At 40.7% G+C, this 13773-nt stretch overlaps 1 long non-coding RNA gene across 2 annotated transcripts in view; it reads left to right on the top strand.

The window, feature by feature from the left end:
• Positions 1 to 13773, top strand: part of LOC137481062 (uncharacterized) — a 79819-nt gene that overhangs the window by 23070 nt on the left and 42976 nt on the right. The window lies entirely within an intron of this gene.

The following is a 13773-nucleotide window of genomic DNA, read 5'->3' as shown; positions in this document are numbered from 1 at the left end:
GAATTCCCATTGCAACAAGTTCATTTTGAAAAGGGAGGAGAGAGATGGAAGTAGCCAGTGAGCAGAAAATTAAGACAGTAGAAGTACTGAAATAGCTGCAGTGAGGAATGAGCAGTGGGACCTTGACGGGACAGCACATTGGACAATTGTTTTACATCTGGTTCAGAGACAACGCAGATTTTTCCACGCCCAAGTATTCAAGGAAAGAGCTGACATTCTACAGGGCAAAGTCCTACACAGCAGCCCTTAGAACCAGATGCAAATGTAAGAAGTGGGGGTATGGAAGAAGAGAACTTAAGTGGACAACTCCATTTGTTTTATTGTTACTTGGATTATATTCCTTTAACACTTTCATTTAACATGTTCAAAAACTTCTGGTGAATAACATCCTTAGGGGTCACCTGTCTATCTAGCAGGCCCTATTCTCTCAAAGATTTATGCTGGCTGTCTAATAAGAGTGGTCTGAAGGGCCTCATAAAATTCAAAAATATACAAACTAAGGTCTATTTCTTTTTAAAGAAACTGCAGCACATTTTTATTTTTATATCAAAGGGTTCCAGAGCAAAACACATCTCAAACAAGTAGCCACAGTACTTGCTAGGATTGTAATCAGCACTAAACCCATGTTTAACAACACCTGTACTTGCTGCCCCTGGGGCTATCAGTAAATAGCAACAGTGAAATATGTCACAACTAAACCAGGAGAGATTTTAAAAAACATCCCAGAAGCAAAAATAAAACAGAGAAATCCTCAGAAAGAACTTGAAGCTATCTTGTTCAAGCCACAGAAGTGCTCAAGATGAAGAGAGAAGCCTGTAAAACTCTGGATGCAGAGCCTCATTAATTGGTTTACAGGTGTCAAAACAGCATGGAAAAGAACAGCACAGAACCGCTGCTTCAGCTTCCACACGTGTGCCCATGCTCAGTGAAAGGATGAGGAAGTCTGCAGTCACCATGGCCCTGTGCACATCATCTAATGAAACTAAAAAAACAGTCAGGTCAGAGGTTGTGTTTGGTCTTTTGCTGCTAGCACAGCAAGATCATTATAAAAAGCAATATCAAAGCATTTGTCTTGCTATTACTTACTTGGACACTGTTTTCCCCAGTTCTATCCTTTTGAAGAAGTGTTCTGTTAATTTTCAGGCACTTGTAGTCCCAGATTAAACTCACTTCCAACCTCTTTCTTCCCTTATGACACTTCAGAGAAGAGTGGCTTTTTCCCTTTTGAGAGTGGTGGCAGCCAGCAATCTGCTGCCATGCCTGATTAAGCACCAGACTCCAGTGACCAGCAGTGTGAGGGTTCAAATCTGCTGTGACAAGGGCCTTCATCCTCAGCAAAGTATAACCAAAAGGCTTCCAAACACTTGATTTAGAAGATGGTGAGAAGAACTTAACCTTTTTTTTCCTTTCTTTATATGATTCCTACTCCTCTTTGTCGGTTAAACTCATTCCATTTAAGTCTCACTTTTCATATTTCATACAACAATCTCCCAAGTTTGAGAAAACTGCATAGTTGAGTCTGCTATAAGAAAGTACAAACACAACACAAAATACAAAGGGTATGCAAAGGTAATATGGTTAAGATATGGGAGTTCACGGCGTAAGTATCCAAAGGTTACATCAAAATTGAAAAAAACTCAAATCTTGAATTATCCACCTTTCATTATACAAAACAAGCCTACAAACACTTTACTGTAAAAGTAACTTCTTGGCGTTTCCAAGATCCCTTTGTGTCAGGGCTGCAGCTTTCCCCATTTGTGCAGTGCAGCAGGAACAGTGGTTACAGCTCCACTGCATCCACCCCACCGTAAAGCTTTACAGTGTGTTGGCACTACATCATGCAGGAAAAGGTGCAAATTTCTGACTAATTCCATCTTTCCAGCTGCCAAAACACAAACCTCAGAGGCTGCAGATTCCTCTTCTTTTTAAGGCTCATGTTTGTGAGAAATGCTACTCACTTGCAAAAATTTAAAAGGTTTGTTAAAACTTTATCAAAAATACAACAGAAGACTGAATAGACAAAATGTTACAGCGCCAGGAGCAGAGGATTTTTCTCACCACGTGCCCCCTCCCAAAGTTCTGTCAATCAACTCCTTCTCTTAACATATACATAATATTTGTCCTTTTATTGTGAGAGGCAACCATTTCATGACTCATTTATCACCTTATACAGAGCAGCCATAATAACACATTAAAGGTAAAGCCTGTATTTCATCACAGCTGTGGAGTTTTACCACCAGCACGTAACCAGGCATTAAAATTGCACTTCCATTGACATCATAAGTGCTCAGGCTCTCCGAGTGACACGTAATGACTCCTCTGGGGCTGTTAGCACACAGATGGAAGTCTGAGAGACACTTCATTGACACTGAAGCAGCTCCGGTGCCTGCAATGTGATGGTAATGACTCCTCTGGGGATGCTACTGTGTCATCAGAAATATGAAACCCTTCCATTGATGTTACAAAAGCATTTGCACCGCTACCAGAAGTAAAACCACAGGAATGTAGCAATAAAAAAAATGAAATTATTAAGTTTAAAAAACCCAAAAGCTCAAGCGCTCAAGGAAAACAAATTTTCAGGAGACCTGTTTGTTGGTTTTAGCTTCACTGAAACACATTCATACATGAAAATACTGCCAAAAACCCAACAAACACATCTAGCCCCTCACAGATAAGACATCAGCAGGCACAGACGAAAGGAGCGCCTAAAACTGCTCCCCATCCTGAAACTATGACTGAATTGTACTTATAATAAACTTTGCCTTTAAAGTGCTTCTGTAGCAATAAAAACATTAATTAACGCTCCATAACCTCTCAAGAAAAGGAACTAATGGTTAGGAGTCAAAGCAAGTGATATTCAGTCTGTGGTATTTCATTATTTACTTGAACTGTTTGGCAAAAAATTGTTTAAAAATGTACCTTCTGCAGCCCTAACCTTCAAAAAATAATGTTTATGGGAGAACTGCTAATGCATTGAATTTATTATCTGAGGTCACAGACTAATTATCAATCTGTGTGCGATTTGTTGAACTAAAGTAACAAATCCAATTACCTTTCCCCAATTACATATAACTGACAACAACTCAGAATTATAATACTATTTTAAACCATGAACAAGGAACTTTTCATGTGTAGCATTTATAAAAAACAACTCCATGATTTTCTCTTAATTACCTCATGGGTTCAATTTTTCTGTTCAAAAAGTCCCCTTGAATAGATTCTCCAAGGACTGCTTTTGTATTGTACAGAGTCACCAGGGCCGCAGACCCAGTGTTGAGGGCCCACGTTCTATAACCTAGAAATCCAGCAGGAGAATTTAGGAAAACTCACAACAGGCAAACACAAGTTAAAAAAAAAAAAAATCACACATGCAATTAATTATTAACTAAAAGCAACAGGAAGGTTATTCACATATATAACATATATATCAGTATGATGCAATACTTAAAAACCAACTTCCCCACAAGAAATAAATCCATCAAGACAGACTTTTTTCCTGCAGCAGAAACTCCAGAAAGGAAAAAAAAACAAACCCAAACAACACCAAACCAACCAACAAACTCCACTAGTACTAAAGGAATTATCAGCAAAGATTAGATTAGAAGCCCATCAAGTCCTTGCTCTTATCAAGAAGCTTCACTTGTGGGACAGGTGGGGTCAAGATGATTCAGGAAAAAAACTTGAGAGAAGGAAATTCAATTTGCCGTTTGTGGAAACAGGGACTGCTCGAGATACTGAACATGTGTACTGCTCTGAAACTCACTGGGTACAGGAATCCACATACTGAGTAAATACCATGATAGGTAAAAGGAAAGAGAAAGCCAAAGTTTCTAAACAGGTGTAAGGAAAAAACCAACATGAGGAAACATTTCCCAACATCCTTGGAGTAGCTGGAGGATAAGAAGGATTGCAGCTCACCAGTTCCATGTATCCTTAAGGCACATTGATGGGCAAGAAGCCAAAAATTGCAGAATTCTGTGTGTTTCATTAGCAGTGAAGAATATTTTCTTTCTATTACTAACGAAAGAAAAGTACTAAGTGTTTACACTGATGTGCAGAGTGAAAAGCTGCTGGAAAACTTCTTACCAATCCAGCAAAGCCAAGAGCAAGCCTATGGGTTCAGTGAAGGATTTTAACAGATACTTAACTTTAACAGTCCCCAGACTTGACAGAAACCAACAGGATTTTAGTAGGCAACCAAGCAAAGAGCAAATTCCCTGACAGGAGCTTTGTCAGCACCAAACGCCAGCTCCAGCACTTTGCACCTGCCCAAAGCACAGAGCTCAGCTTTCAAACGTGCGGTCAGCTAAGAAACAGCGAGAGCTGCCTCTGGAAAGCGTGTCCTTCCATCACTTGGAAGCGCACAGCCTTCCCAGCACCAGGACCACCCCAGCCCAACCCTTGGAGCGCTGCAGCGGCGCTTCTCCCAGGCTGGGAACACAGCGCTACCAGGTCTGAAGGTCGTGAGTCCGACCCTCACACGGGGCACCACTAATGTTGGGTTTTTGTTTCTTTTTTTTTTTTTTTTGTAAAGTTTGGGATTGAAAGCGTTTGAGATGGTATTTTTGTGTTGAGATTTAGATGTTTATTATTTCTTGCTTATATTAAAGCTTTAATAAGCTGTGAGTTTTAGAGTACTTTATTAGTAAGTTATAAAATAGTTTTGTATTTATCTTCATAAGGACTTTCAAAGAAAAAATACTAAATTAAAAATTATATTTAAATTTTTACTTTTAACTTAATTAATTACTTGTGTCTTGTAATGTGGATTTATTTGTTTAATTATAAAATACTACTTAAACTTATGAAGACGGTAAAGAAGAAAGACTAGCTTCTGCTTTAATATTTCTATTTTGTTTTTTATATATTACTATATTCTAAAACTTTAAAATTTAGGTTTTGTATTATGTGATATTATATACTTCTATTTAAACTATACACTCATAATCTTAGTTCCATTATTTAATTGTGGAAGCTTTCTCTATGGCCTCAGGTCAAATGCAGTGTTCTCTTGGGGGTCAGACTCTGTCAGTACAGAAAGTCTGAAACTCTCAGCATCCAGGAACAAGGCAGGGCCAGCACTGCCTCAGTCAGGATTTCCCATGGAATTCTCCACAAGCAGCAGTCCTTTTAATAAAAAGCCCACCAAGGAAGCCAGCCCGTGTCACTGTGCCACCTGCAGAGCAGAGGGCAACCACAGCACGCGTCCCTCCGGCTGCAGCTTCCCATGCTGGCCCCATCCCTCTGCCTGCACAGCCCGTGCCAGCACCACAGCCTCACCTGGAGCCTGAATGGGGTCTCAGGATGAGGTGCTGAGATGTCACACAGCCACAGCAGTCTATGCCTTCCAGAAGGTTCCAGCAGAGCTGTGAGGTAACTCTGCTCCTGGTCTGCTACCACTGCACCACAAGAACACGAGGAGCTCTCTCCCGCTTTCCCTGGTGTTTTAAAAAGCAGCCAGGAAAGAGAGCAGCTTTACCTGCCCCCCTGACACCACCCAGGCTGGGCTAACACGGAGCAGCTGGCTGTGCCCTGGCTTCAGCCACACCTGCCCTGCTGGGGCTGAGCTCATCCAGCACCTGTGGCACTTTGCTGCAGCCAGCTCCTCCCTTTCCCTGGAGAAACTGCTCCAGGCTCCGGCTCTGCTGAGCAGAAACGATCTGCAGGTGCTCCAGGTGATTCTCCAGTGCAATCTGGCTGGGATGGGGTGCACCTGTCTTCTGTAGGAGCTGTCTTCTGTTCCATGTGATGTAGGTTCTTCTCCTGGATGAAGTTTAAAGCCAGAGCTCTGGTTTGGCATGTCATTTTTACATGGAAGTGATGGGAAACCTTGTTTAGTCAAGTATTGTGTGTTTAATGAAATTCTGGATGTAGACTTAGAGGTGGAGTTTGTTGCAGCAGGCCCCCAGCCAGGTAATAATTAGCATTGACTCCATGATTCTCAGAAGGCTGATCCATCACTTCATTATCCTATACTTATTAAGAAACCCATCACCCTTACAGACAGTCATGACACAGGTGTATCCAATTGGTCCTTGAATCCAAACACCATCACCAGTGGCTAATTAAGAAACCACCCTTTGGTAAACAAATCTCCATAACACATTCCACATGTGCACAACAACAGGTGCAACAAGTAAAGGTAAGAATGGTTTCTCATTCTTTTCTCTGATCTTCTCACAGCCTTTCCCAGAAAGGCCTGGGAAAGTGTTGCTCTCTGTGGCCAGAGAGCTGCTGACACAGGACTTGGTTTCTGTCAGAGTCCAGGACATCCCTCTGGCTGCCCTAGCTGTCTCCAGACCCTGGCATGAAGTCAAAAACACCTGTGGCTTTGATTTTAGCCTGTGGAAAACTGTCAATTTTGTAGGAGGAACTACAAGCCACAAGGGTTTGAGTATTATGATAGTGCAATTAACACAGGGTGAAAAATAGAATTGTGGGGTTTTAAGATAAGGGCTTCAGGGGACAAGATGGAGGGATTTGGGTGTGTCCTGACCTTCTTCTTGTTCTTCTTGCCCTCCACGTCTTGCTGTGATAGTGACATTTTTCGGTTGGTTTAGGATAGGGGCATACTGTCCAACATAGATATTGGTGCATTGTCATAAACAGACTATATGTAACTTTTGATATAAAAGATAAACACCACCTGAGAGGGCAGCAGAATTCCATGGCTGCCTTGCTGAGAGGATCTCGGCAGGTCAGATAAAGAATGTTTAGATAAGAAGAAATAAACAACCTTGAAAAAGCAATTGGATGCATTCCAGACCTCTTCATTGGCGGCTCGGGCTGGGAGAAAAAGGACTTTTACAATCTTGGGGTCATAAAGACTTCACAGAGACACAGACCCCAAGAGGTTTCCTGTGAAAAGAGAAGAGAGATCTCAAACTCTCCATTTTTAACTATGAAGGTTGGACTTCCACAGTAAATTCTAAGGCTATTGTAGAGTTGCTGTCCTTGAATATGAAGTTATAAACTTTTAAAAGCTCAGAAACTGTCTTAAAATTAGTGATTTGTTCTGTATTAGATCTATGGGAAAATTTAATGGTTTAATAATTTAGATACTTGAAAAGTAGCAAATTGGGAAAAAGATAAATGCTTTTGTTACTGGTATCATTAATATTGATGGAAAGGAAGAGGTTGTATTTCTTTTGATGCCCCATACTTGGATATGCACTGGCTGCTGCCAGGGTAATACAAATTTATTCCCTATTGTTTGTTGTCATAAACTGGACACTTCACTATCACTGCTCTGCTGTGGGTAAATTTTAACTTGACATGCCCCACCAGGGCATTGCAAACTGCCAGGTCTATGTTATGTTTGCCCGTGTATGCCTTGTATAATATTCATACTGGCTTTAGATGAGTTTTGAAGGGGATATTTTTTTTTTTATTATTTATAATTATTTTTATTTTAAATATGGATATAGCTCAGTGGATTGCATTTGATACCAGGTGTTGTCTTAAAGAAAATACCATGACAATAAAACAGTTGTGTGGCAACAGTGAACTTAGCATATTTGGTGATCTATAAAAATCTTGTTGGGATATATGTTGTATTTTGCAGGAGATGAAATAATCAGTTGCAGTTACACCCTGGTAAAAAATCTCAAGCTTTAAGTGTATTACTTTCATGTTTCAGCACTGTCTGGTCTTCTTCCATATATGCTAGGACATAGAATATTAAACCTTGTGACATTTTAAATACAAACTCCTCCTTGTAGCTTTCATTCACCTGTTTGCTATTGCTGCCATAGTAGAATATTTGAAACTGAAAAAGCTTCATATTAATCTGCTTAGGTTGTTAGAAAAACAATCTGCTGAAGAAACTTGATTAATTCTTCATATTGTTGTCCTCCCCTGATATTTTTTTTCTTTACCCATCTCTAATTTTTCAGTTTGGGGTTTTATTTAAGGCTTACATGGCAACACCAGTGTCCTGTTAATTCAGAGCAGCTCTTTTGTGCTCTTGCTGTAATTCTTTCATGACTGTGCCTATTTTTATATATATTATATAATTATATATTTATATTATATATATATATATATATATATATATATATATATATATATAATTTTGGGGAACAAACCAAGCTTGAACATGGCAGGTTAAGCAGCGGAATGATGCAAACATTGGCAGGTCTAGAGCTGTCATTGCTGTGTTTGCCATGCAGTGATGAAGATGTGCAATCTCCCCAGCACAAGTCTGGCAGCCTCTGCCAGCTGGCTGCCTGCCCCAGCCTCAGGGAATTGTAATAAATGATGCCTGAGCAAATGGGCACCATCTGGGTAAAGCTCAAGTGAGCTTGTCTGGACAAGGCTCCAGGGTCATGTAAATGAAATGGACTTTCATGTTAAGATGCATCTGTGAACGAACAATTCCTCCTTCTATAAATCTGGCTGCATCTAGTGCAGGTGCAGAGAGCTGGCAGTATTTATGGACTACCTAGAATTTATGGATTTTTAAAGATGCCCATTGTTTATGTGTATAAACAGCTAACTCTGGTGCCCATCCTTCACAGCAGCCTTGAAATCAGAAAGTCAGCCTTGTAAAGAAGTGAAAATGGAAGGGGCGTGGAGCAGCCTCAGAATGATGCCTTTGTCTGGGTTTATTCATACCTGTTGAATCTCTATGATTTTTACCAGCACAAATAGTGCTTTGCTATAGTACTGGTACTATAAGATTTTTATGCAAAACACAAGTCCTGCACTTACAACAGCAGGAGAGAAGAAAGTGTAGCTTTAGCAGCTACAATGTAATCCATCATCCAAGGCCTCTGTTTGAACTCCTTGCTGCAGTTGACTCCAAATTTAGTTTTTCTGCTTCTGATTGTTGTAAACAGTATTTTTCTTTTCTCAAGCCATTTGTGTTGTTATAAGATACAGGAGGATTTGTATTTTTTGATCTCGTTCACTAATAGCTTTCAGAAGTTAGTTCATTATTTTGAATTTAAAATAAGGTGTGATTCTTGACACCTTCAGTTACTTTGCCTGTTTTATTTTTCTCCAGCCTGTGCTTGACAGTAAATGTCCCTTAGAAAGAACTACTTTGTACATCTGTGTATTCCTTGGAAGTTTGGGGATCTGGGCTCTTTAGCTGTACTTCTGAGTCCTTGCATGACCTGTTTTTCTATACAAAGCCATAAGTCCTGGCACAAGTTGTCACTAATATGGGTATTTTTCATTTGCAATTTTGTCTCCGTGCATAAATATATTGTATATGCCAGTGCTGCATATTTCTGAAAAACATCCCCAAAACTTCATCTGTATAGTGCTGAAATTTCATAAAACTCCACACAGTGAAGACAACTGTAAGTCAATGTTGTCAATTATGGATGATTCAAGTATTACAGCCTTTCTTAAAAATATGAAAGAACTTTCAATTCCTAGTTCACAGCTCCATATTGAAACTTCTCTGGCAGGTTCTGACAGCATGGTGACAACCACAATCATCATGACCATTCCCAGCCCATCACACATACACACACACACACACATATGCCAGATGTATTTCTAGTTTTGCTTTCTTCTTAGGTTTAAAGGACTTTACACTTGCACTGGAAGTTAGTTTTGTGTGTCTGTCCAGGAAGGGAGGATATTCTGTTTCTGCTGAGTGCTGTTAAATGTTGATCTCGTGCACCCACACTGCCTCAGATGCCCTGGCAATGTGCTGCCCCTTGGTGTTTGCAGGGCTGAGCCACACGAGAGGGCTCTAGGGGCACACAGCCGGCGGCTCCTCCAGCTGAAACATCCCAGGGATTACCCCTTCCATGGAGCTGAAACACAGGGATCACCCTTTCCATGGAGCTGAAACACCCCAGGGACCACCCCTTCCATGGAGCTGAAACATAGGGATCCCTCTGTCCATGGAGCTGAAACACAGGGATGACCCTTTCCATGGGGCTAAAACATGGGAATCACCTGTTACATGGAGCTGAAACACAGGGATGACCTTTTCCTTGGAGGTGGAACACAGACATAACCCCTCCCATGGAGCTGAAACACCCCAGGGATCACCCTTTCCATTCGGCTGAAACATGGAGATCACCCTTTCCATGGAGCTGAAACATGGGAATCACCATTTCCATGGAGCTGAAACATGGGGATCAGCCTTTCCATGGAGGTGGAACACAGGGATCACCCTTCCATGGAGCTGAAACATGGGAATCACCCTTTCCATGGAGCTGAAACATGGGGATCACCCTTCCCATGGAGGTGGAACACAGGGATCACTCTTCCATGGAGCTGAAACATGGGAATCACCCTTCATGGAGGTGGAACATGGCAATCACCATTTCCATGGAGGTGGAACACCCCAGGGATCACCCCTTCCATGGACCTGAAACACCCCAGGGATCACCCTGTCCATGGAGCTGAAGCACAGGGATCACCCTTTCTACGGAGCCAGTGGGGGCTGTGCCAAGCTGCTCAACTGGAAGTCATTCTGCATCATGCCTGATACCGATTTAAAAATCATTCCTCCCAGGGCATCTGGGGTGAAGAATTTGTTTGGGAGTTAAGCAGATGCCCCTCAAAACTATGCACTTCCTTTTAAAATCCAGTTGCCATAACAACTGTACAGCACTTTTGCTCCAAAACAAAGCACTTTATTTGTGTATTAGGAAGCTTGCACTCCAGGAGAGCAGCTGATTTACTTTCCCTGAGGAAACACACCATATGACTTGCAAAATGTCAGGCACTGAAGAGTACAAACTGGAGCTATAAAACCACATTAGAAGTAAAACAGCTTATATCTTCTCTGGATTCTTAACTTTTTTTCTTTTTTTTTTTTCTTAGTAAATGGGAACATTAAATCAAAATTTACCATTGACAGTATTGAGGCAATGGCTCTGATCAATTGTAAACTATGAAAGGGTTGAATGCCAGATCTTGGAACCTTCAGGCATCTGTAAATAACTATCACTAAGAAACCTACAGCTGCCACATTTATGTTCTCTACTAAGACGGTGCTGATTGGTAAATAGCATGTAATATTGAGCAGTGTAGTTTGTATCAAGCTGCTGAATTCTATAGTTTAAGGATCAGGTTCTAGCCCACTGACAACTGGGTAAGAGTTGAGGTTTTTACCCTCCTCTAGGTTGTTTAATAGAAATTACTGCAAGAGCCTGAAGTGACAGGACAAGGGGGAATAGCTTCCCAATGCCAGAGGGCAGGGCTGGATGGGATATTGGGAATTAGGAATTGTTCCCTGGCAGGGTGGGCAGGCCCTGGCACAGGGTGCCCAGAGCAGCTGGGGCTGCCCCTGGATCCCTGGCAGTGCCCAAGGCCAGGTTGGACACTGGGGCTGGGAGCAGCCTGGGACAGTGGAAGGAAAAGCCTTACAGAACTTTTCTTCTGGAGAGTAAATCAAACACCTTCCCACAACTGATTAAAACTGCAAGACTTCTCCTTCTTTTCTAGCCTTAAGACCCCACTAGCTCCCCAGCTGAATGGGCACAGAAATGAGCAGATTCCAGCTTTGTGAACCTTGGCATGTGATAGCAGAGGCTGGTGATTAGTTTCTTATATCATCAGTGGAACGTGTGTCAGCACTTTTCTACACATGCATTCTAAGCTTGCTTTGCACTTCCTCATTTTCCTCCAGGCACACTGCATAATTTCCACTCTCCTTCACTCCATGTTCAGCACTGTACTTTATTAACCAGGAAAAATAGATTTCCCACAGAGCTTTATTTCTGACAGAAAGCAGTAATCACATTTCTAGAAAGCAAACAATGTCAGATACTTTTGTTTGACAGAGTCTGAGCAGAATTAGACTTGCATGTATTATTTATAAAATAATATCCAGAAAGAACAAATGCAGAAGGTAGCAGTGACCCTGACATCTGAAGGCATGAGGATGCCTGATTTGCACTGATTGGAAGGTCTTTACTGGACTGCAGGGGCTTCAGAAGGCTTCAAGTCTGCATTCCTAATAAATTTAATTACCTGGAGATCAGAAGTTAAGTGCTGCTCGTGTTTGCCTCGGATGTCATTTGGCACTTGGACTGCATCTTTGCCAACCCTGTTAAAATTCCCAGTGTGGTACAAAGGGCTGAGTCTCATCAGGGTGTGCACCCTGTGTGTCCATCACCCAGAGAGCAAATATCTGTTTGTGCTTTTGGCTCCATTTGTTTAATTGATAGTCATTAAATGTAGTGACTCTGTTACTTAGGAGAGCTATTGTACTCCTCACACATGCTAATTTAATAATTGGCTGCTCACGTTTTCATATTAATTTGTTGTTAGAACTTTACTAAGTCAGGAGTGGAGCTCTCTTCCCCCTGATACGGTTTTTGGGAGCACCGTAGGGCCACTGCTCTTGTGTGTGAATGCAAATGATAACCTGCAGTCTGCATTGTGCAGTAATCCACCACAATACCCACCTCAAATCACCCCAAAATTCATCTTTCCCTGTATATAGCTGTCTACAGAAGTGGATCTCTTCTTGCAGCACAGCTACAACATCTGCATTTCTGTTTTTTAGTCCATGAACAATAGACTGGGAGGGACTGAATGGGACATGCAAAAGAGAGGAAATGATTGGGAGTCTTTAGCTTTCAGGGAAGAAATATCTTGTTAAGTATCACAAATGAGCAGACAGCAAAACCTGGGAATCTGGAGGCCTCATGCAGAGACATCACAAAGATCCTGAAGCATTTAAAAATTCAATTTTATAATTAATATATTTTGAAAAAATCCATCATGCAATATTTTGTTTGAGTAGAGAAATGCATATTTAGCAGTTAATAATCTATTCAGATGAACCAGAGTGTCAGTAAGGAAAATTTTATTCACTTTAAGCACAATTTGAAAATTAGGCGGGAGTTAATTGTTACATTTCTCTGTGTGTCATCTCCCTAAAGTGAAAAGGTTCATTACTTTCAGTCTCCTAATGAAAATGGCTCTCAGCAATAACCACCTAACACTTCTTCCAGCTTGTTTAGTGTTTCAGTTAATAAAGTGTAGTATTGCACAAGCAATAAAGACTCAAAAGACTAAATGTGTTTTGTGGAAATGAAAGGAAAATTCAACAGTATTTTTAATGATTCTCTAGAAACTAAAATTTGGAAACTAAAATTTTGAATGATCTCCTTGTGGGTCATTGTTTTCTCAAGATTATTGATGCGAATAGAATTCAGGCTCCTCTAATTTTCAGATTGAAAATTCTTCTCCAGAAATGTCAGCCACTGGTGGTTTACACCAGTGCAGGGACAGGAGCTGGACTTGGATGATCCTTCTGTGTGTCCCTTCCAGTTCAGGTTATTCCATGATTCCATGATTAATAGTTATCTTCCTAGGAAGATGCAAAACCAAATCAAAACCCAGTATTTCTATGATTTCCAGTAAACCAGAGATTGCTAAAACACAACGTGAATAATTATGGGTGCAAATTTCAGAGACATATTATCAACATCCATTTTGTGCGTGGAGACAAGAGAAAATAGATTTTACAATTTCAATACATGTGGGTTTTTTCTTCCCTGCATATCTTAAAAGTAAATTATGTTTTTTTCTTTTTTTGTTTGTTTGGGTTTATTTTTGTTTTGTTTTACATTCCATAAGAAACAATTTAAGTTCTTTGAACTTAGGAAAAATAAATTATATTCTGTATCAAATTGTGTCTTGAGAGATAGAGCTATTGCTATTGCTATTAAAAATCAAGACAGGCAGTATAAAAAAGGTGTTTGATTGCTTTCTTAGCAATTCCATTGCTTTATTTCTACGTTCAGAAAATTGTCTTGAGATTGGATTTCCCCTTATTCCCCTATACAG

The sequence above is a fragment of the Anomalospiza imberbis genome, chromosome 12 (assembly GCF_031753505.1).
Source record: "Anomalospiza imberbis isolate Cuckoo-Finch-1a 21T00152 chromosome 12, ASM3175350v1, whole genome shotgun sequence".
NCBI lineage: Eukaryota > Metazoa > Chordata > Aves > Passeriformes > Viduidae > Anomalospiza > Anomalospiza imberbis.
The sequence above is the reverse complement of the archived record's forward strand: the minus strand, read 5'-3'. Positions and strand labels throughout refer to the sequence as shown.